Here is a 21,374-nt window from a genome sequence, read left to right on the forward strand (position 1 = left end):
TAAATATAAATTTAAAAATTATATATAATAAAAATTATATATAATTATATGCATATATAATTTTATACACACACACACACACACACACACACACACATATATTTGGTGCACAAACAGTTTACCAGTGGGGAGGAAAAAAGGGAATAAGGATGGAAGATGTGATGGGCAAAATAATGGCCCCATGTCTACATCCTAAGCCCCCAAACCTGAGGATATATTACCTTACATGGTAAAAGAGGCTTTGAAGGTATGATTAAATTAAGGGTATTGAAGATGTGCTACACACACACACACACACACACACACACTGGAATATTATTTAGCAATAAAAAGAATATTGTCATTGCAACAATATGGATGGGTCTATAAGATATCAGGCTAAGTGAAATAAAATAGGCAGAAAAAGACAAATACCATATAATTTCACTTATATGTGAAATCCAAAACAAAACAAAACAGACAGACAAAACAGAAATAGACTCATAGAAACAGAGACCAAAGGGAGGGGGTGAGGGGATGGGTGAAAAGGGGGAGGGGAAGATAGTCAATAATACTGTGAAAAGTTTACATGGTGAAAGATGATTACTAGAATGAGTGAGGTAATCATATTGTAAGGTATAAAAATGTCGAATGACTATATTGTACACCTAAAACTAATATAACCAATATCAGATTGTATGCCAACTTAAACTTAAAAATATTTTCAAATTAATTAATTAAGGATATTGAGATGGGAAGAGTATCCTGGATTATCCAGATGGGCCCAATTCAATCTAATCACGCAGATCCTTAAAATCAGAGACCCCCTTCTTGGATTTGACTACAGAAAAATCGTCAGAGGGAAGATGGAGGAAGAACCAAGAGCGAAAGAATACTGGCAGCTTCTGGAAGCCAGAAACGGCCAAAAGCCCGGACTCACTGATTCCAACCCAGGGTGACCCATGCTGGGTTCTGCTCTACAGAAGCATAAGACAAACTTGTGTTGTTTCACAACACTAACATTGTGGTAATTAACTGCAGCAGCGATAGAAACTAATACAGGGGAGGAAAGGGGGTAAATCACTTATAATTTTATATCTTATTTACTACATGTATATTGCTTTTATTTGAACTCTTATTTAGTTGAGGAGAAAAAGAAGAAATTCTTTGCCCCGTTTCTAAGTCATGATTCCCTGACTACAAAAGCTTTCACATAGCACTTAACTCCTTCTGCCTGCAAAATCCAGGCTTTCTCTCTTCTGCAGAGAACAAAATTCTACTTACACGCAGAGGCTAACTCAAGTGTCATCTCTTACGTAAGGGCTTCCTGCTGAGGGGTCTCCCCTGAGGCTGAATTTAAGGGAGCTGCACATAGCTTGGTCCACCTGCTTTCTGGTGGACTACTTGAAAACAGGGCTTGAGGCTCATTTGCTTCTGCAAACCCAACACCTCATAATAGTCATGACTTGGTTAATAATTACTAAGTGTTTGCTCAGCTGAAATGACTACTGGATAGCATTAAAGCCAAACCAATCAAATAAAACCCAGTTTTAAGTTAACAAGGAGATTTCTGTTGGGGAAAAAACTGTTGTAGTTATCTCATATGCATTACCCAGATCCCATAAAAGTAGAACTTATATCCTTCCAACACCGAAAATCATAGCCAAGAGTTTGGAGTTTAAATCTTCTTTCAAAATCAAATTTCACAGAGAGAGTTTTGATTATCAAGAAACACTGCTTCAGAGCTCTAGCACTTTAAATTTCCGGTATTAATCTTCCCATTCCTGCTATAAGCATGTGTGGGCTACATTTAAATTAGACTACCTGCTGAAGTGCTGAAATCATCCCTCCCTCCTACCGATCAATTGTGTTGCTGGGAAAATAGGGCATTTTTATAGTCCATTAAGGACAGTACAGTTGTTAAAGCTGAGATTTAAAACAATCCAACAACTCAAGTCTTTTCAATGAATGGCTTATTTAATGACCAGGGACCCAGGAGAGGAGATAGAGTGATATTTGATTAAATGTTCATATGCTAAAGGCTATATCCGCAAGTGAGAGCCGGGAGCTTTTGTCTTAATCTCCCTGCAGCATTCTGCTTCACAAATGTTAGAGCACCCAGCTCTATGATCATAGTTATTTCCATTGCTCAGTTAGAGACCAAAGCACTGAAGAGGCTACACTCATGTCTGAATGAGACATCTTGTGTAACTAATGGCCTCACAAATCCTTAGTCAATCATAGGCTAGGGCAGACACTGAATTCTTCAGGGGGGTTTAAGCCAGAGCCCATCGTGTGTGTGTGCGTGTGTGTGTGTGTGTGTGGGGGGGGGGGTGTGGTGGTGGTGGTGGTGGTATTGTTTTCACGTTAAAGTCAGATTTTGGGGGTATAATTTAAATGCAGCAACCCATTCTTTTTAATATACAGTTCTATGAGTTTTGACCAAAACATACAGTCACAAAATCAACACCACAATCAGAATAAAAACATTTTGTTCAATCCAAAATTCCTTATGCCATTGCAAGCCAATCCTTTCCCCAACCCCAGCCAAACATGGGTCTGCTTCCTGATCCTACACTGTAGCCTTTTCCAGAATGTCACACAAATGGAACTACATACAGTAAACAAGTACCCTTTGGAGTCACACAGGATATCCCTTTTTGAGTCTGGCCTCTTTTACATGAGATAATGCATTTATTTGGGATTCATCCAATAGTTGTGTTTGTCCTTTACTATTGCTGAATATTCCGTTGATAGATATATTAGCTTATTTATCCATTCACTTGCTGCAGGACATTTGTGTTTTTTCCAGTTATGGGCAGTTATGATTAAAGCTGTTAGAAATATTAGCCTACAGGCTTTTGTGTGAACAGAGGTTTTCATATCTCTTGGGTAAATACCTAGCTAGAAAATTCCTGGCTTGTATGGTACGTATATGTTTAACTTTGTAAGAAACTACCTGTTTTCCAGAGTGGCTATACTAGCAAAGCAAGAAGTTCTAGTTGTAATACATCTTTGCCAGGACTTGGTATTAACCATTTTTGTTTCATTTGCCTGATTTTTAGCCATCTTAATAGGTATATGGTGGTATCTCATTGTGTTGTGTGTGTTTGTTTTTTTTTGTTGTTGTTGTTGTTGTTTTACTATTTTGTTGTTGGTAATCCTCACCTGAGGATATTTTTTTCTATTGCTTTTCAGAGAGTGGAAGGGGCTAGAGAGAAAAACATTGATTGGTTGCCTCCCACATGCTAACTGACCAGGGACAGGGAGAAAACCCACAACCCAGGTATGTGCCCTTGACTGGGAATCGAACCCAAGACCCTTCAGTGCATGGACTGATGGTCTAACACTAAGCCCACTGGCCAAGGCTTTTTTAACTTTTGATTTTGAAATACTTTAGACCCACTTGGAAGTTGTGAAAATAGTAGAGAGCTCCTATGTATCCTTTCCCCATGGCCCCCCTTTATCTTACATAACAACAACACAATGATCAAAACTTGACATTGTACAATTTCATTAGCAAAACTACAGACCTTGTTCAGATTTCACTAGTTTTACATGTGTTCTTGTGTTTTTGCCTCCAATTCATAAGGGTCACTAGACACTGATCCAATCCTCTGGCTCCCAAAATACCAACTCAGTATGACTCCCAAACACGCACATTTCCCCCCAATACCAGTGCTCAAGGCTCTAAAAGCATCTTCTTTGCTTCTTCTCTACCGTCCATCCCAAATCAAAACTCCCCTTCCCAGTCAGTTCAGTTAGGAAATGGACTTAGTTGGGAAAGACACGGAGGCTTCTCCTACTCAAGAGGTTGAAATAATAGTTCAAGACCAGATAGAGGAGTTAAAATATCTCACAAGAACTCATTCACCCAAAAGGTATCACAGTAATTAACTTAAAGGATGGCACTAAAAATACCTTAAACACATAGTCCTAAATTTATGAGATCAGTATTAAACTTTACATGAACCTCAAAATTAATCCACTTAAGCATATACTATTTTTATTGCATATAAGATACTTAGCACAAATATTTCCAACTGCAACTTCACATCAGAAACTGGAACTGGATTATTCTTCAGTGGGAGAATGCTTCCAGAGAGCCATAGGAGCTACTTACAAAAGGACCCAGAGGAAACGTCACACCCCTTGTGTTTTTAAACCCATGAAAAATAACTATGAACCAAAACTAAGTCTGAAATCTCATTTCAATTCCAACTGTCCTCCTACCCAAGGGAAGGAAACACATGTTGGGTTCAAAAGACCCAAACAAGAAATCAAAAAGCAGCTTACAAGCATTAAACAAAAAATATTTTATATAACTTAACTACAAGTGCAAAATTGCACTTCACTGCAATTATGCCTCTGCCCACAGGCCATTGTGTTCTGTCATAAGTATTTCTAAATGAAGCAGTCTCAGCAAAATGCCCATTTTTCAAGCTAAAATAAGAACAGGTTAAGAGAAACTAACGTTTTAGTGATTACCTACCTACCATGGATATCAAACTTTGATACAGTAAGCATTTGAGATTGCTAATCCTATATATGTAATAAAGAGATAATATGCAAATTGACCCTCACACCCTAATGTCACAAGATGGCTGTCTCCACATCACCACAAGATGGCCACCATAAGATGGCCACCCCACATTGTCACAAGATGGCTGGCAGGGGTGGGCAGTTGGGAGGGAACCAGGCTTGCAGGGGAGGGCAATTGGGGGTGAACAGTCCTGCAGGGGAGGGCAGTTGGGGGCAATCAAGCCTGAAGAGGAGGGCAGTTAGGGGTGACCAGGCAGGCAGAGTAAGTAAGTTGCGGGGGGACTGGGCCTGCAGGGAACAGCATTTGGGGGGGACCCAGGCCTGCAGAGGAGGGCAGTTAGGGGTGACCAGGCTGGCAGGAGAGAGCAGTTAGGGGTGCCTAGGCCTGTAGGGGAGGACAGTTAAGGACAACTGGGATGGCAAGGGAGCAGTAAGGCATCAATCAGACTGGCAGGGAAGTGGTTAGGGAGTGATCAGAATGGCAGGCAGAAGTGGTTAGGGGCAATCAGTCAGGCAGGTGAGTGGTTAGGAGCCAGCAGTCCCGGATTGTGAGAGGATTGCCCTATTGCTGGTTTAGGCCCGATCCTCCTTTGAGGAAGCTGGCCTCTCAGCCCTTTCTCCTCAAAAACCTTGGCTGATTTTGACCTGGGCACCTCAAAGATTTGGACGATCCCTCCGTCCATCAGAGCCTCACACACCATCTCAGAGCAAAGAAGGAGCTATTTGAGGCACTCAGATCCGTGAGATGTCTGGAAACGGGTAGAACAATGAATTTGACTTACATGCTGGCTTTCAAACACCATCTGCAATGCTCCCACTTCACTGTTCTTGAAATTCAGAGAATCCACAACTCCTGCAGTCACGGGAGCTTTGCCTGGAACAAAAAAGATAAGAAATAAGGAAGAGGGCACCTGGAAGGAACCAAAGGGTCTACTGGGGAAAGTCTCTCTCCTAGAATTAATCTTGACATTTAAAAGAATAAAAAGCCCCTGGAGTTAAGAAAAAATCTCTACCTCAGTGTAAGCCATTGTTCATCTTTAGCCACAACTACTAGTAATTTAATAGTTTGTACAGGAAACCATTATTTACAAAGAGCTTTCCCATGCATTTTCTCATTGAGCCATAAGACCTTGAAAATGGGCAAGTATTATTTAAAAATACAGCAGCTGGCCTGGCCGGTGTGACTCCAGTGGTTGAACACTGACCTATGAACCAGGGGGTCATAACACAGTTCAATTCCCAATCAGGGCACATGCCCAGTTTGTGGGCTTGGTCCCTAGTAGGGGTCAGTCAATGATTCTCTCTCATCATTGATGGTTCCATCTCTCTCTCCCTCTCCCTTCCTCTCTCTGAAAGCAATAAAAAACCCACATTTTTCAAAATTAAAAATAAATAAATAAATAAATAAATAAATAAATAAGCAGCATCTGGACTTCCCAAAGTTACAGAACTTTCCCATGACCATTCAGCTGGCAAGTATCAAAGGAGGGATTAGAACCACCTCTATGACTCCTCATTCTAAATTCTTCTATGGCACGAAATGAGATAATGGGTTCAACTTGGAAAGCAATCTTATTTCTTCTTGCGGTAGACTTACTTTCTTAGCTAACAGATATAGAAATGGCTTTGCCTGCTGAATGACACAGATGCTGTGTGATTGGATTAAATGTTCATTTGCCAGAGATAACCAAAAGGCAGAAAATCCACACCAAGATAGTTAAGAAACACATGCATCTTTTCCACATACTCTCCTTTGCTCTTTAAGTCATTGTTATATTGCTGGGTGTGTTTTTTTAAACTTGGAAATAACTTCAAGCTAATAGAAAAGTTGTAGAATAATGACTAGTTCAAAGAACACCGTATATTCTTTACCCAAACTCACCTCCCATAACATTTAACCCACATACTTAATAATTCACTGTTTGTCTACAGATACATTCACTCAACATTTTTTTTCTGAGCCACATGGTGATAATCATCAGGGCTTTTTACATCTAAATACTTGTGAATTTATTTCTTATAAATAGCAGAATACTTAAATAGCTATAATGTTATCAATCTTAGATTTAATACTTTCATCTACCACCATTTCCAATTAACCAGACGCACTGGAGCATATTTTCCTCCAACTGAGGATCCAGTTCAGGGTCAAGTCTGACACTAATTGCCATTAATCTGAAGCACACAGCTTTCCTTTGTCTTTCATTACACTGACACTTTAGAAAAATATAGCTCTCCCCCTTATTTATATGAATAAAACATTTCCTTTTTATTTGTCTGACATTTCCTCATGACTCAATTCAGGGCATGCATTATCAGCCAAAAACTACCGAGGCGATGGTTTCCTCTCCAGGTATCTATACACAGTACAGGACCCCCCTTGGCAAGGTTAATTTTGATCAGCCTGCCCAGGTTTTGTCTAATTTCTTCAATGGAAAATTACTATGTTTTCTCTTGCAACTAATAAGTTACCTGTGGGGAGGTACTTTAAGACCATGAAAATACCTTGTCCCTTGGCAAAATTTCCTCCTAGATTTAGCATCCATTGGTGATCTAAACTGGATTGTAATTGCCACAACATGCTGACCGCTCCAATGCCAGCATTCCCTCCAGATTGTCAGTCAGTACTCAGCATTGTACATCATTTATCTATTTATCTACTTATGATCAATATGGACGCGTGAAGTCCTACTTGTTCGATGGTTTATAATTCATCACTGACTTAACTATTCTGGTTCTCAAACTGTCTCAGATTTAGCCAATGGGAGGCCCTTTATCCTTGTGACATGCCTCATCATTTTTTTTTCTTACTTTTATATCCTTACTTGCTGACATTACAAAAAAAAAAAAAAAAAAAAAAAGGTCCTGGTTCATCTTGTACCTATCCCATCTCTTCTTTGGATGCAGTCTTTTCTCCAAAAAGTCCTAATGCTATTAGAGACAAAGATCTAATGGTTATCTCTGGCAAATGAACATTTAATCCAAACACGGTTTTAAAGGCATTGTCTGCTTGCATTGACTGCTTTTCATTTTAAATATGAGTCATATTTTCCTGCTTTTTGTATGCTTTCCTTCCATTATAAGGTAGACAATTAGAAGGTATTCAGTTTAATTCCATTGGCAATTAAATTATTGGCAGATCCTCTTAATCCTGTCAGCCTTGGTTTTATACCTGCTTAAGACAGCTATGTCTATTTCAGCGATGTCCATGGTTCTAGCATAGGGTCCTACTCTAAGATATGGCCCTTACTCCTAAGATGTGGTCTTTCTGGTGTCTCAGTAGAATGGCTAAGGTGCTCAGTGTGGTCTCTCCCCCTCAATAGGCCAGAAGTCTCCTTTTGTCTCAGGTACATGACCTCTGGTATGGCCATTCCCTTCTAAACCTGTAGAGCTGCTCTCTGCTGATCTCACCTAATGTATGTACACATTCTGTGCTCCCCTAACACAGCTCCCTCCTCCCCAGGGCCCTGCCATATACATCCCAGCCTCTTAGGTAGCTCCATGAGTCCAGGACAAAGGCTCTAGCAGAACAGCAAGGCAGATGAGGGCCTCACCTCACCTGATACTCTTCTCTCAAGGATTACAGACAAAACCGGTTTGGCTCAGTAGACAGAGCGTCGGCCTGTGGACTGAAAGGTCCCAGGTTCGATTCCGGTCAAGGGCATGTACATTGATTACAGACACATCCCCAGTGAGCGGTGTGCAGGAGGCAGCTGATCAATGTTTCTTTCTCATTGATGCTTCTAGCTCTCTATCTCTTTCCCTTCCTCTCTGTAAAAAATCAATAATAAATATATATATACATATATCACAGTCCTGGCTGCCTGTTGCCCAATGACAAATAATAACGGCCCCATATGGTGTCCGGTTTTCTAGTTTCCCACAGGAGGGCAAGTCTAGCACCAGATTCCCCGCCTCCTTGCTGCCTTCAGCATTAGTGATGCTTGAGGGCCATGGGGCTGACTATTGGAGGTGCTAAGAATCCAACACTTTGAGCATATTGTAAATGCTCTTTATTTAAGCATTTCAAAGACACATTCTTAGAAAAGTATGCTTTACTTTTATTGCAGTGCTGTGGCAAGAGAAACACTCTCTAGCTACCAGGCAATTCCAAACAAAATGACCAGAAAATGTCTCTCTTCCTCACAAAGCTGATACTCCCTTCGGGTAGGCAGCTGTGTGTCACCCCAACACACATTTCCACTTATTTCTATCACTCTTCTTCCAAATGGCATAACAAAACACAATAGTCTATCCAAAGAAATGAAAGTTAGTTGCTAGTCTTCATTTTTCTTGTTTATGTGCATGTACTTAGGGGTGGGGAGAAAAATCCTTTTCATATAAATTATTTTCTGATGTATTTCCATTTCTACTTCTCACCACAGTAAGAAAATAATTAGGGGGGGGGAAATGCAGTCAAAAAGAAAACTGGCAATCCCGGACACAAAGTTAATCAAGAGGAAATTGGCTAACAAGAACACACTGTGAGAAAAGATAACTTTGCAATTACAGGAAAATGGAGAGCAGTGGTTCCTTCCCTGCACATGCCAGCAGACTTGTGCCTCTAGTGCGCACACACAAGCAGCGTCCCCACAGTGTGCCAGGCAGAAATGTGGGCGACCTCCTTCTACTTCTTGAGCAGATTTTCTCCATAACAGAGATGGTCCTCGCTGGTGTGGCTCAGTGGATAGAGTATTGGCCTGCAGACTGTAGAGCCCCCAGTTCGATTTCAGTCAAGGGACATCCCCAGGTTGCAGGCTGGATTTCCAGTAGAGGGTGTGCAGGAAACAGCCAATCAATGATTCTCTCTCACTGATGTTTCTATCCCTCTCCCTTCCTCTCTGAAATCAATTAAAAATATATTTTTTTAATTCACATTGCAGCCACCTAATCCATTTCCTCAAAGGGAATCAAAGGATGGCAAGTTATGCCTTTCTTTGGTTTTACTTCAAGTCCCCTAGAACTTAAAGGCGACCAGCTGATGCAAACAAAGTGTCTATTTTTGTCCCTTGGCCTTCCTCGCTGTCCCTATCCTAAAGGGACTCTTGGATCATTCTTCCCACAGGACTCAGGGTCTCCATGTGGAGGCTGTTGAACTCAATTTCCTCTTGTCAGCACAATAGTACAAAGTCCTCCGTGGTTCCTCATTTCCCAGGAATACAATCAGAGCCTCTGGGCTTGAAAAACATCTGCTCCCTGCTGAATTCTCTACTTTGCCTTCCAGCAATTTCTGCCCCATCACTAGTAAATTCCTTGTAGACATTTCTGACTTTTCTTCTCTTGACTAACTCACTGAGGCTTGACACCCTCTGGGGAATATTCCACTGAAAGCTGGGTTAGTGTCCCAACCTTCATATTCTCACAGTTCCTAAGCTCACCTTTGTGATAATCACTTATTATTCTAAGTGTACTTCATATGTATTATAGTATCTCAGGGACTGCAAACACAAACTCTGTACAGTGGGTGCTGTTTTCAGCCCATTCTACATATGAGCAAAGGGGAAGTGAGGCTCTGCAGCTTCCCAGTGTCACTCAGCTGGGGAGTGGAGGACCAAAGCGCTTACAGCCTTTCCATAAATAGCACCAGATACATTGAATGGAAAAATTAATAGCATAACCAGTGTTTCCAGGTAAAGGCCCAGAGCAGCAACAAATGGTGGCCTCATGGCAACACTAAAAGGATTTAAAAAATAAATAAATAAAGTAAAATGTGAAAGATTCATCAGAATTCTTCAGAAGATAATATAACAAAGATGTACATAAGCTAATATCAACTATGATACTCACGATGATAAAGACCAAAATATTTCATCCAGACAGTATTATAAACCTGTTTCAAAATGCTTAGAAAAAAAATTAAGGCATCCATTATAAATAGGGTTAAAATAGCTGTTATGCACTGAGAGCCTACTCTGTGCTTAGCCCTATAACAGGCACTTCACAGATGTTCTTCTATCGTCAAAACCACTCAGTGGCTCATCGAATGATCTGTTTTACAGATGAGGATCCTGAGACTCGGATTAAGTGATGGGCTCCATGTGGCATTACAATAAGCAGCAGAGATTGTTGCTTAAAAAGGAAAGATGCCAGCAGGGCCATAATCTCAGGGTCGTACAGCTACTCCACAAGCATTGCCTTGGCACCAATCAGAACTTCATTGAGCAACATTCAAGGAAATCCATCTCTCACCCCCAAGATGTGCTTTACAGAACCCCCAGCCACTGACAGGTTGAGCTATGTCCACCCATCAAAGTGACCTGCTGGTACAAATCTCCTGCTATCATCCTGTTTAGTCATAATGTCCCTCAGGAACAGTCAGAGAAGAGTAATCTACAAATCACTACAGTTATTCAAAAGTGACTCAATTTCTACAAAAAAAAAATGGGTTCTAGGGCTGGTACACTGGTGAAAATGGAGTAACATCAATGTGTTATGAACAAATATGTGTTTGGGGTGAGAGTAGACAGAGAAGGAAAATGTAAATCAAAATATCCTTTTCTAATTTTGCTTGTAGCAGAGCATTCTTATCCCAAAGAGCAAATCTTTGACTCTTGTACGTTCTGATTTATGGTTTTCTATGTGTCACCGAGAGACATGGGAACAAAAAGTTTTCTTTGTGCCCTCAGGAGAAAAAGAAGACAGTGGGAACGTTCACTGTGCATCTCCTAAGACTTCAGTCTGCTTCCGATACTTCAGAAAATGAAGTCCATCCCTGAGGCCAGAGTCCCTACCTTGGTCACTACTGTACCCTCAGCACAATATACCACCAGGTGTACTGAGGCCTTCGATAAACAAAGGTGCGTGTCCACACCCAGCACATTACAGAGCTATAGAGGAGGAAAGGTCTAAAGACCTGCCTTAGGGAGGGTTTTTTACCCTATTCCAGGAGGTCTCAGCACCACATTGCTCTTTGGAACCTACTAGCTACAGAAACGTGAAATTGCAGAACTTTTTTTTTTGAATGAACACGTAATATGCTTTGGGGGCGAAAATGCCTCCCAAACTCTTTTGACTATTCAAAATATTTGCTAATATTTTGAAATACTTACTGGACTAAAATATGCCTGCTAATCTGCTATTTCAGAAATATAAGTCATATATGCAAAAAACTCACAACTAGCATTGTGCTAGATGAAGCTGACAAAAGCAAGACCAAGGCTGGGCCAACTATAGTTTCATAGAGACACAGACATAAACAAATAATTACAGTGCCATACAATGAGAGCTTTCAGCAAAGTAGAACCAAGTGCAGGAGGGTGCAGAGGAGGGAATAACTAACCCTGCTGCACATTTCAATCCCACATTGAGAAAAAGAGCCTTTTTGTCCTCAATAGCCTTTGCAGCTTCCTTGTCTAATCTTCATTATTTCCTTCAAAACAAAAAAGCAGCACAGCCCATCTAAATAATAAATACTTAGTCGCCACATTCCTCAATTATCATCCCATCTCCATGAAAACCTGCACATTGCTTTAATGTAAGCTGGTTAGATAAGATCTTCATGATCAACCATACTGTAATATTAGCTGCTTAAACTCACACACAACTTAGGTGTTTAGGCTGTAGCAAAAGATTTTTGGCCCTGGTACTTCCTCCAGAATCCCGGGCCTTCTTATAGCCGATTAAAATTATATTAAATATTCTGCCCAAAATCTTAAAGATACAAGCTAAGTTAATGGTTTATCTAAAATCATAATACAATACTTAGCAGTTCGTTTTTTAAGTTGTTTGAGAGCTATCCATCTCCAAGAGAGATTTAAGAATATAAGACATATGCACTTGGAAGGGACAGTCACAAATATAAAGTCATGAAATAAAAAAAGAAGGTGATTTTCCAGTCACCAGATAATACTCTTGGTGTGCTTGAATAGGAAAATGATTTCTAAAGTTCTGGTGGCAAAAACAAAATGGGAAATGGGGCAGGGCACAACATTCTGATCAAAGGAATAATATAAAGGTCTTTTCCCCTCCTCCACCTCCCCCCCATCAAGGTATTGAGAAGCTGTACAGCCTGGAGATGGTGTGGAATTCACAAAGACAGAAATGGTAAAGAAGTGGCTACAGACATCAGACTACTGCCTCAGAGAACAGATATTTTTTAAGATACCAGCATTGGACATTTCAAAAGAACTACAACAAAAGTTATCCCAAAAGTACCCAGTAAAAAACCAAAATGGCCCATTGCCAGGATGCATTAAAGGTGATTTTGTGATTCCTACGAAACTTCCCTTTGGAAACAAAGATAAAAATACAAGGTGACCCTGTTGGAAGGCAACCACATTAGGACATGACAAATTAGAACAAGCGACCACACAGAAGTTCTACACGTTAGTTCACTAATGAGCCAGAGAAATGGGTGTAATTGCTGCCATGAGAGATGGTTTTGGTTTCATCAAGCGTGTGGATCGTGATGCTCGTATGTTCTTCCACTAGAGTGAAATTCTGGAGGGATCCAGTTCCATGTTGCAGAGGCAGGAGAGTCTACTATGGCTCCTGTTAGGCTCTCTGCCCATGAAATCATGCATGAGGATTATAAACTTCTCTGGGGCATGATCTCATTCCGTTCCCATTCAGGTCATTTTCTGGGCACATAGAGAAAGAAGCCACTCTCCTAATCCTGAAACCACTAGGCCAAATAAGGCCAAGACAAGGAGGCTGAGGATTAATCATGTTATTATTGCTTATGATGATTGTCGGGTGAAACTGACTATTGTTTTTCAAGCCAAGGATGTGGACAGATCTACTCCTCAAATGGGGGATAAGGTTGAATTTATTATTAATGACAGAGGGCTGGACAGCAGCTAAGCCTGTGTGTGACTTTTAGGTCATAATTCTAACTCTAAGAGGCTCTTGGGTTATGTGGAACTCTGAAGGATAATCCTGGATTTACTGAAACAGCCAAGCACGATAAGGAAATCTTTTTCCATAACAGTGAGTTCTCTGGCGATGCCAATAGCCTGGAACCGGGGGACATGGTGGAATACAGCTTGCCCAAAGGCAAAGGCAACAAAGTCAGTGCGGGAAAGTCAGCAAAACACACATGATGTGAGGGACTACCAGCTCCTCTGAACTACAGGAATATTTGGGTTTAAAAATGATTAAATATTGAAATATTTGGATAAAAGGTTGACAAAGCACCTTTAAATACATCATATCACGTTTCTACTTAGTTTACTTGTTTTAATTACAGAAATAATTCTATCTGCTTACATTAAATATTATAAGTATTAAAGCCCTAAGAAAAAGTTCCAGGTACTTCAAATTCTACCACTTAAAGATAATCAAAGGGAACATTCTGATTAATGGCTTTCTGGATTTCCCCCTGTACTACACAGTTTCTTTGTTTAGTATGTTAACCTTAGAAATTCTATTGTAGCCTATTTTTCATATGTTTTTGTCCTATGTCAATATTTTTCTTCAACGTCTTTGTCATGGTTACACAATATTCTATTTTACAGACGAATTATAGTGGATCTATCCATTGCTCTTTGGAGGAGCTATCTGGGTTGCTTCAATATGTAGTTTCAAACAATGCTCACTAAGCATCCTCAAAGTTATCTCTCTGAACACATTGAGCTTATCATTTACTTAAAAATTACTCCTAGAATTAGGCTCACTGAGTCACAAGATCAGCACATTGTTCTCATGTAGTCACCGGAGGCCTTGTAGGCAAAACAGGCCTCTGAATCACTTTAGTCTGCACTTCTCTCAACCTCCTGTGGCTGAATTTCCCAGTCTGTCCCTACTGTCTTTACTGGTAGTCCAATTATAATCTGGTTTACAAGATATTCAAATTCTATAGTCTATTGAACAGCCTTAGTTCAATAAGCGATCTGACTTGGCATAGTCTCTGAGTCCTTTAAAACAACACCTGAAGTTATCTGGTCTGTTCGTCCTTCTGGGTTTTTTAATTTTTATCCATCTGTCATTTCTCTAATATCTCTAACTGAATGACTAAAGCAAATCACCAAATAACCCAGGACCCTGCATTGACCTGCCTAATCCTTAGTTCAAACCTTCTTTTCTCACCAGAGTAACTTTCTAATCCACAGGCAAAAAGTTTGAAAGCTCAGAACAAGTGCCTCCAAACCTCAAACCCTCCTTCTGCTAAGGATGTCCGCACGGCAGCTTTTCTCAGAATATACTCAGTGAGACAGTAGTCTTGTGAGCAGGCTCCCCTGGGATGGTGTCGGTGATGACACATGGGGTTCTCTGCCCTCTCCCTCTCAGGATATAACACGTCACTGACTCAGCATCTCCCTGTTGATCTAGGTGGAACCAAGATGTCAGTGGAACAACATGCAGCAGCATTTGCTAAGATCAGAGGGTGCTGATGGGGACAGTCGCAGCAGCTCAAGATTACTTCCTGGACCATAATTATCGTCCACATCGTACCATCAGGAAGGTGAGGCTGCGGAGCTGAATCCAAGAAGAGCAAGAGCTTCACCATAAGTATCATAAAGGAAAAAGAAGCAGAACACACAGAGAAGCCTTGACGTGAACAGAGGTGGAGACCTGTAACCTCCCTTAGGAGACCAGACCAGGGTTCAGATTTGCCACGAAATGCTTTCTCATAGACATCCTGGCTCTCGCAGCTTCAAGCTGATTATGTGAGCTGATGTAGGTAAAGCACATCCTACCCACTTGGAAATGCCAGCTTTTAAAATCACTGTTATTATTTCTGCCTTCCAGTTCAGAGCAAATTTTTCCCTTGCATCCAGGGTATCCAGAGAGCACAGGAAAACAGTGGGTGAAGGTGAAGGTGAAGGTGAAGGTGAAGGTGAAGGTGAAGATGAAGGTGAAGGTGAAGGTGAAGGTAAAGGTGAACGTGAAAGTGAAGGTGAAGGTGAAGGTGAAGGTGAAGGTGAAGGTGAAGGTGAACGTGAAAGTGAACGTGAAGGTGAATGTAAAGGTGAAGGTCACTGCCGGCCTGGTCCTGCTGGGCAGCCACAGAGAGAAATCAGAAGCACCGCCCTTCACTGCAGGACTGGCCCTCGCTCGGCACTGAGGAGAGCAGAGCCTGGCCTCGCTCCTTTCTGCCCACGGCAGCTGTGGTCAAAGGGCCACTGTTCCCAGGGGGCCAGTGTGTGAAGCCTCTGGGGACAATGCCCTTTGTTGATCTGTGCTCCGGCTAAACAAGGTCACGGACTGTTTCCAACCTTAGCCACAATCAATAGCTGTGCCTTTTATTGGGCAGCGTTGGCAGTGGTATGTTTGCTTTCTGATGTCATTGTTATGCTCAGGTGAGACTGAGAAGGTCAGTGAGTGAGCCATCCTTTACAGATCCCGTTCAGAACTTACTAATAGCGCACAATATACCAGGCATTACCTGGGCGAGGTTCTCAAACTTCTGGAGCTTAATAATGCAGATTCTCAGGCCTCAAAAAGTCTGGTTCAGTAAGCTGTGGGGGTGGGAACTGTGATATAACCACCCACAGGTGTTTCTGATTCAGGTGACCAGGGTGCACCCTGTGAAACACTGCCACAGAATGACAGTAAACTAAACAAAAACTAGCTTCTCCTTGACATTTTGCATTCTATCTCCTTGAAATGTACTCCTGCCTAGCAAAATAAAAAGCAAACATCTAGTACATACTGAAACAAGATATCAACTTAATTCTGAAAGAAAAACAGTCCCTGTTGTAAAGCCCATATATAGATAGGATAAGCCTGTGATTAAATTTCAGATTTATGTGAATAAAAAGTTACATTTTATTTCTTTATTTTAAAATATATTTGTATTGATTTCAGAGAGAGGAAGGGAGAGGGAGAAAGTTAAAAACATCAATGACAAGAGAGAATCACTGATCGGCTGCCTCCTGCACACCTCTCATGGGTATCAAGGCCACTACCTGGGCATGTGCCCTTGACAGGAATCAAGCCCAAGACCTTTCAGTCTTCAGGCTACCACTCTATCCACTAAGCCAAACCCACTAGGGCAACAATTTACATGTTAGTCACCAAAAAAGAGTGGCGGATCACAAGATGAGTATTGTTATATCAAAGTATAGTAAATGTAACTATACAACCTTATATTTGAATAAGCTTTGCTAATTTTTCAATGTTTCTTACTTTATCCTCAAGAAAGAATATCTTATCTTACCATCTGATCACTCACAGCAGACTGGTGTGCAAACTAAACATAACAAGTTTACACGATGTGTCTAAAGATCAACACAAGAACTAAACATCCAGATTGCTATGCTTCTGTCTGCTAGACTAGCAATGGCCAGCAGGTTTCATGGACGTGGCAGTTCAGAAAGACCAGCAGCCAGAAGCAGCTGCCTAGCTGCCTAAAATGCACACTGAGAAGCCAGCCAGGGGGAAGGAGTGGTCACCGACTAGCAGTGTCTGCTACCAGCACAGGTGCACACATACACTACCCATGCTGCCTCCCCGAGTATTTAGAAGCACTTAAAATGTTTATAAACAACACTACTTTCACCTGACAAATACAATTCAGTATCGACTATACGCCAGACACTGTGCTAGGTACTGGAATATACCGCTGAGGTGTGAGTACTGCCAATGGGATGGGCATGATACGATAAGGTGGTCTCTCACTAAGGCTTTACCTGACAACACAGAATTAAGGGGAGAACAAGAAAACAACAGAAGTCAACAAAAGTTTTAAAAGGAGGGAGGAAAGTGGAAGGGAAGGCCATTTCCTAAGAAACAGAAACCGAGCCACCACGGCCAATCGCAGAGGGAGGAGGACTGGGGAGGGCTAGGGAAGGGCACCAGGCACTGGGGACTTAGGCTGTGAGATTGTGATTTCAGTGTAAAATCATGGGAAGTTACAGAAAAGCTGGGTGGTGCAGGTTGGTTTGTTTGGTTTTTCTGAGGGGAAGGAGTGTGAGTTACCAGGTTTGTGTTTCATCAAGAGAACGGAAGAGTCACAATGAGCACGGGGAGCAATTCCACCCAAGCAATGAGCCAGGCGGTGGCCGGGAGACAGGGAGCAGTGGTGGGTGCGAGATCACTTTAAAAGCAGAATCCACGGTGACTATAGGGGATGAGAGAGAGAGCAGACCAAGGTGCAGCTCTGTTTAACATGCTTAGGATACACTCAGGTGGAAACTACAAGGCAGCTGGACCAGCCAGGGCTGGAGACCTAAGAAAGGTTTAAGATTTGAAAATTGGAGGATCGCAGGAAGGGAAGATGATAAGACCAAAAACATTATTCCTATATCTTCTGCTTTCCAATCTGGTTAAATTTTAGCATGGTTATTGCTACACCTGTAAAGACTTATTCCAGTGGAGGCATTATCATATAAGTCTTTGATTTTCTAAATTAAAATACTTACTGCAGTTTTTTTTTTTTTTACCTCCCATAATAATTTAACTCAAGCAAATAAAAAACTCCTATTGAAAATTTTGTAAAGATTTTGCACTTTACTGCCTTCAGTGTGGCACATCAACATAACTTCATCTTTCTTTAGGAATTTAGTATCTTACATTAATTCTGCCATGATCTCGAGCCCGCCCCTCTCTCCCACTCTACCCTTCCCCACCCCCAGAAAGTCCCTGGCTGTGTGAAAGAAGAAGGCTGAGCTTGGCGAGCTACCTCATCTGTCATACTCTCAGTGCCCAGGGCAGTTGTGAGTTGCCCTACTTGGAGGCCAGGGCAGGAGATGAGGCCAAGATCCTTGAAACCGTAATAAAGATGCTGGCCCCTGACTAAGCCACCCACTCTCTGAGGTTTTGTGAAAGAAAGGCTTGTTTTAAATTCAATCTAGAGAAGCAGGGTGGAGCCTCCAAAAGTATGACTAGACCCAAATTGTAAGACTCATCCACTTAAAAAAAGTACTTGATTCCTGGACTGATGTTTTCTTTTCTGCTAAAAAGCACATCTCCCAGGAAGAAAGCACTGCCATTGGCAGTAACTTCACTTCAAGAGAGTTTCTCATAGTTTCCTGCCAACCAGGGATTAATAGGAAAAGCTCAAGGCGCTGGCTCCCAGAGGTGGAAGAGTCTACGTGTCTCACACTTTGGCCTAAAATCCCCCCTCTTACCCCCCCTCCCCCCAGCCCTCTGGGCAGACCCGGTCCTTTTTCTTCTTACAATCCTCCCAGGGCCGCCCCGGCTAACATCAGGTTCTCAAGGCACAGCCGGAAGTTCCAGCAGCCAGAGCAGACCTGGTGGGAAAGAAAAGTAAAGGTAACCCCACCCAAGGACTTCCACTTTTCATGCTTCAAAGACTTGTATGGCATACGAGAAGAATGTAAACAAAATTCCTCAGCTTCGATGTGTGAAAAATAGCCGGAAGTACAATTATTGTTCTCCTTAAAATTATTTTTAAAAATTCAAAAAGATCTGACCTGCATATGTGTTTATTTACAAATCACTGTTTTGAAGTGCTGCCATTCATTTATTTCTTAAGATAGCTGTTTAAGAACAGATTATGAGAAATCCAGAGATTGAAATAAAGGGAAAAAACTAGGATTTCTATGATACCACCAATCTGGGCTTAGAGCATAAAATATGCATATTTATCTGTTTTTTTTTTTTAAAAAAAGAGGTCAAGGCAGTGAGAAATTATGAGTAACATGAGTCAAAGTAAAAGCAAAGTGCCATAAAGAAAAGTTTGTGAGAAAACAGAAAAGCTATATATGTAATATTTAAAATGTATGAAGTTACATATTACATATCATATGTATATTATATATGAATATGTCACATATATTTTATAAATATAAAAAGTTATGTTATCTATAACTTACACATTACAATATATGTTTTTCAGAAAGTCCCAATTTTTCTCTGTTAATTGATTTTTATCTTTCAGCTACCATTCACGCAGGGTTTTTGGTTATTGTAAACGTAATGAGAACTGCAAAAAAAAAAAAAAATGTTTTCTAATCTCCCAGTTTTTATCGTTTTTAACATAAAAGACAGGGCAGGGGAATAACATTAGCACCCAGACTATCTTGGAGACCGAATGTTGATGCTCTGCAGAGCAGTGAGCATTTCAAGACAAACTTAGATTTTCCATTACATTATGCTCAGCTGGAAACCCCGCCTGCAGCAGGCTGGCAGCCTGGCTTCTGAGCCTCTCTCCGGCTGCGGCTGCTTTCCCATCCCGGGAGCCATGGGGGGGAGAGGACAGCCGGGATGGGAGGCGCTGCACTTCAGCACGTCCACAGCGCAGGCCTGGGCTGGCCCTCAGTCAAGTTATTTTTAAAGCCGAGATGAGTAGATACACTTGTTATACATCTAGTTGTTAAAAATTATCAACCGGTTCAGAGAAAAAAGCAAACCTGCGAGTGAAGCAGAAAACAACCCCACTGGCCGTAGGGAAAGGAGTTTCTGTAGGGACTGACCTGCTTCCCTGATGCGAAGTGTGACTAATGCTCATGTGCAGAGGAGGCAGGTGGAGAGAATACTCTGGGATGTGCACGTTCTGACATTATTTACTTCTCAGCGCCTGCTGTCCTTACACATGCTGACATAACTTGTAGAAAAGTAATAACAGCAACATCAGGTAACAGGCAGTGAATGTGGGGAGTGCCTGGAGTGCTCTAGTGTCCTCATTTCACAGGGAAGGGAGCGGAAGCGGTGACTTTAGTACCCAGGTCATGTGGGGAGGAATGGAGCAGATGAACCAGGGCCTGCTCTCACAAACCCCATCCCAAACACAGGAAGCCGGAGCCCCGGACAAGGTAATTCTGCACCCGCCACCCAAGCGCTCTATCCACCATGGCCCTATCTTGCTTCTGGAAGGAAAGCGGGTTTGAGGGCCTCCTTCACTCCCCCACATGTGTTTCCCTCTCAGAGATAGATTTTCAGCTGCAACTCAGTTTCCTTTTTGCTCACATTTCCTTTTTTCCTTAAGAGAAAGTTTAAATCAAAAGTTTTTGCTGAAAAGCTAAGAACAGACAATGTGGTAGGTCTCACTGCAAAGTCCAAGAGAACCAAAATAGATCCTTGGTGTAACAGTCAACTGAAGCACCATCTTGGCGTTTCAGAAGGCGAAATGCTTTGAAGATGGGAATAAACAGGGGAAACAGAAAGAATGTGCAGGGTCCAGGCTGAGGCCAGCATCCTGGTTACAGAAGCTCAGTTCAGACACGCCATGAACCCCAGGGAACGGGGCATGCTACAAATCCCCTCTCATCTGCAAATGTGAAACGTGGGCCCTTTAATTTCACTGATGTGTTCGATCTATTGAAACTACAGTCCTCTTCTATTTGGAGCTGATAAATAATTGGGTTAAGTGATTGTCTGACAGAAAGGAAAAAGAGAAGTAAAATGAATGCCGCCTTGGTGGACGCTGCCATGCTCAGGAGAAAATGGCAGCCTGTGTCCCACATCCATAAAGTCAAAGAAAGGGGACGTGACTAGCCCTGAGGATGACATGGCAGTATTCCACCGAAGCACATGCAGAGCATCAGTCCTTTTCCCCCGTAGGACAAGCTTGGTAATGTTAACGGGAACCGCAGGCTCTGCCCCTGGCACACTTGAAATTGAGGCGCTCAGAGAGAGACCATTCCCAATCGTGCTTTCGAAGTGACTTCTCCTCCCGGGTTTCTGTAGGCTGTGGTCTCTGAAAGAGGCGCTGGCATGTCCCCTGGTTGGTTGGATGACATGGAAGGAGCCCAAATGGTTTTCTTTCTTTTGTTTCTGCTTCCAAAAAGGTTTGGTTGCTCAAAACAAAACAAAACAAAACAAAAGCACAGCACTCTGTAGCAACGAACAGAAGGCACAGCCACGGCAGTCAAAACATGGAGACGGGGTTTTATAAGCAGATTCTAACAGACTTTGCTTAGAACACACAGAACTTGCACTGCATCCCTTACACCGCATCAGTACTCATAAAGCAGGTATCTTTATCCTCATTTTACAGATAAAAAATA

General features: G+C 41.8%; 1 protein-coding gene across 7 annotated transcripts in view; it reads right to left on the reverse strand.

Annotated features, from left to right (window-relative positions):
- SGMS1 (sphingomyelin synthase 1) overlaps positions 1-21,374 on the reverse strand; it is a 217,930-nt gene that overhangs the window by 133,126 nt on the left and 63,430 nt on the right. For all 7 annotated transcript variants that reach the window (XM_084903456.1, XM_084903458.1, XM_084903460.1 and 4 more), the window contains one exon: positions 5,304-5,395. The gene's annotated coding sequence lies outside the window, so the exon portion shown is untranslated. The remainder of the gene's footprint in view (positions 1-5,303; positions 5,396-21,374) is intronic.

Source organism: Pipistrellus hanaki (assembly GCF_964339955.1).
Source record: "Pipistrellus hanaki genome assembly, chromosome: 14".
Classification (NCBI taxonomy): domain Eukaryota; kingdom Metazoa; phylum Chordata; class Mammalia; order Chiroptera; family Vespertilionidae; genus Pipistrellus; species Pipistrellus hanaki.